The sequence below is a fragment of the Mustela putorius genome, unplaced genomic scaffold (genome assembly GCF_011764305.1).
Source record: "Mustela putorius furo isolate JIRA1106 unplaced genomic scaffold, ASM1176430v1.1 tig00003845_pilon_pilon_pilon, whole genome shotgun sequence".
Classification (NCBI taxonomy): domain Eukaryota; kingdom Metazoa; phylum Chordata; class Mammalia; order Carnivora; family Mustelidae; genus Mustela; species Mustela putorius.
This window is the reverse complement of record NW_025421998.1, coordinates 15087852-15091616: the sequence shown is the minus strand read 5'-3', so window position 1 is coordinate 15091616 and position 3765 is coordinate 15087852.

Genomic DNA, 3765 nt, shown 5'->3' with positions numbered 1-3765 from the left:
AAAAAAATAAATCTGGGTTTCATCTCCTCAATTCTGCCCTGTGCTCCTTAACTCACATTCGTGGGTGTCATCGCTAAAGCTGATGCATGTTCCCTCTGCAAGTCGCCATGTGTTCTCTGGTTCACATTTTACTTTGTTGTATTCCATTTTAAATTTATTTTATTTTACTTTTACTTGTATTTTTATGGTCCATATTTTAAATGATCTGACTATTCTAAAAAGCATTTAGTTTGTGTTCTCATTGTTAAACATGTGGCCAAATGTGCTGACGTGCCCTTCTCCATGCAGCAACGCCACACACAGAGAGAGAGAACTGCTTAGCCTTTCAGCTGTGGGACCCAGCTCCACTGGCACTGTCCCTTTATTCACACACACATGAATATACTTTCACCATCATTGTGTAGTATCTTTCTAACTTGATGTGACATCACCACATACATAGGGCGAGAAAACCCAAAACAGCAGGGTGATTGTCCTTTGAAAGGATGAATTGAAGCCCACTGCTTGGAAAAGTCCTTCTTCCTTCAAACTGTGGATCTTCCCTGAACATTTTCAGATGCTCCAGTTTAATAGCGATTTTGCAATTAATAAATCCGCACCTGCCCATATGTGAAAATCACAAGCAAATGAATACTTAATTAGAATCAAACTAAAAAAAACCACTTAGGACATTTCCAAGTTTTTTACAATTCAAATTTAGCCCAACTAAAGCTATTTAAAAGTTATAGGCAGAAACAGTTTTTTTTTTTTAAGATTTTTTTTTTTTTAATTTGACAGAGAGAGAGAGAGGGAGAGAGAGAGAGAGAGAGAGAGCACAAGCAGGGAGAACAGAGAGGGAGTGAGAAGCGGACTCCCCACTGAGCCAGGAGACCGACGTGGGACTAGATCCCAGGACCCCGGGACCATGACCCGATCCAAAGGCAGATGCCCAACCATCCGAGCCACCCAGGCGCCCCACAGGTAGAAACAGTTTTAAGGCAAATTTCCCCTTTATTTATTTTTAAAATTCAATTTATTTAAATTCAAAAATGAGAACAGTTTGCCAATTTCTTCCACCACCCACCCCCAATGAATATTTATTTAGTTTTTAATATTTTTTTGTCTTTTAATACATGGAACTGGTTTTATGAGAATATAGAATATATGGCTTTGCATGGCTGTTTTAAAAGAAATTGCACACACTTATACAATGTAATGTTGATTGGTTTTATCCATATACATCTCAGGAAGAATTATAGGGAAATTATATTGACATTTTCAGTAACTACTATGCAAGCTTAAGAACTATTCTTGGAAGAGAAGCGAAGAATGGTGGTGAATTAATTAGGATGTGCATTCCACTGCAAGAAAGAGTAGCTCCAAAACAATTATTTTTTTTTTCATTATTAGAAACTTATTTTCCCTTCACATAAAAGGACAAGGGAGGGTGGTACACGGTGGGGCTGGAATTTCATGATATGATTATAAGAGTCTTTCCGACAATTGTTCTAGCAGCTCAAAACCAAAACCACTCATTTTTGCTACAATTTTCATATATGTCCTCGACCCACAACTACTGTAGAGCAGGACCCTAGTAGTAGTAGTAGTTACCTTAAACTGCTATGTTTCACTCCATTGGATGCTGCACCGACTGCACCCATTCTCACATCTTCTCTCAACCTGCATCAAAGCTGAATGCACACATACTTTGTTCATGCATCAAACATCACTGACACTGCTCTCACGGAAGGAAGGTTCCAGCAGCTACCATCTTCAGGGAGTCCCGCCTAGGTGCTGCATTGATAGTCATGTGGCTCTGGACAAGATGGAAACAGCTCTGGTTGGGATAAAAGAACAGAGCTCTGAGTCTGGAAGCAGATCAGTGCAGTATATGACATTTGTGGCTGCATTTTTTTTTTAAGAGAGGAAGGGAAAAAGAGGAAGCAGGGAGGGACAGAGGGGTAAAGGTAGAGAGAATCTTAAGCAGGCTCCTTGCCCAGCTCAGGGCTGGGCACAGGGCTCACTCTCATGAGCCTGAGATCATAACCTGACCTGAAATCAAGAGACGGACGCTTCACCAACTCAGCCACCTGGGTGCCCCATGGCTGCTGCATTTTGGTATGTATACTACATGTCCAGGGAATTGAGCAAAGACAGATAAAAGGAAGTTGACCCTCAAAATTGCTTTTATACCCCTAACTATAAGAAGTTTCTTAAAACTGATTTTGATTTTGTATCAGAAAACAGACACCACTGTAAGTGACATTAACATTAGTAAGAGCACAATGGAGTAAAATACAACCTATGGTATTGGAATCCTTAAGATGATCAGCTGCTTATCTCACAAAATGTTGAGAGATTATGGTTATTTTTAAACTGGCTTTACTGAAGCTACAAGTGTTGCACTGGGCCTCATAATAAGGTCTGCCATAAGATGGACGTCTTCATAACTGGTGGATCTGAGGAGGAAGAGGCAAGAGGGCTAGAAGTCTGCTTCAGGGAACATCTAGTCAGATCAGTGCTGTGAAAGGGAAGAGTGGGATACAGGTTTCCTGTATGCCACAGAGACTAAGAGAGGGAGAAATAGACTTTCTATGTGGATGGAAGTGCAGCAAATTGTAGAAGTAGCTGGAGTCTAGAAAATAGTAGTAAACATGGTGTGAGAATCTGAATGAGACTGGCTGCTATGATTCCCAGGAAAGCCCCAGAAACCCCTCAAGGGGGCCATACAGCCTTATGTACATAACAGCATCTGTATGTTCAGCACTGTGGCATTATCACTCCAGAAGTCAACCAAAGCAAAAGGAAAATTCAATGCTGGGAGCTTGAGACAAAAATTGTAATTTACCTGACAGAAGGGAAGGATTGGTCTAAATCACGACTTTTCATCGGGCCAAATCAGGCTCGAGGAGCTCGCTCAGAAAACCCCAGCAGGAGAAACAAGCCCTGATGCTACCTTATATGGGCAGGTTCTGGACAAGTTTTTTGTTTGTTTGTTTTGTTTGTTTGTTTTTTACTAAGAGTTTGCTTGAAGTCTAATTTACTGTAGTGGGTTGAAGAGTGAGCCTCAAAATTCCTATCCTCTCAGAACCTCAGAATGTGACTTTATTGTCAGTAGGGTTTGGGCAACATAGTAGTACAGTAGAAAATCAAGATGAGATCCTGTTAGATTAGCATGGGTTCTAAATCAGATGAGATTGTCCTTGTAGGTAGGCAGGAAAGGACACACAGAAATGCAAAGGAGAATGCCACATGGAGACAGGGGCAGAGATGGGAGCAATGTATCACCAGTTCAAGAAATGTTAAGGGTTGCTGGCATCTCCCAGAAACCAGGAAAGAGTGTGGAGCAAAATGATTGCCTCAGAGCCTCCAGAAGGAACAGCCTGCCCTAGCCCTGTCAAAACCTTAACATTTATGTTCAGGCACCAAGTTTGTGACCGTTTATTATAGCAGCGCCTGAGGAAAGTGGCTTCGGAACTGGGAAGGAAGAATGGATGTTAAGGGGGATTCTGCTGACAACTTGGGAAGAAACACGGCAGAGGAAGTTTCTCATCATGAACATTGAGTTGTTGATTACCAGAATCTTGGCAGAAATACAAATGTTAAAGATGCTTCTGGTGAGGTCTTAAAAGGAAAGGAGGAACATGTTATCTGAAATTGGAGAAAAGGTCATCTTTGTTGCAAAGTGGCAGAAAGCTCGACTGAACTGTGCTCTTTTGTTCAGTGGAAAACAGAATTTATGAGTGGCAAATATGGAGAGGTTTAGCTGAGATTTGGCTGAGGAGG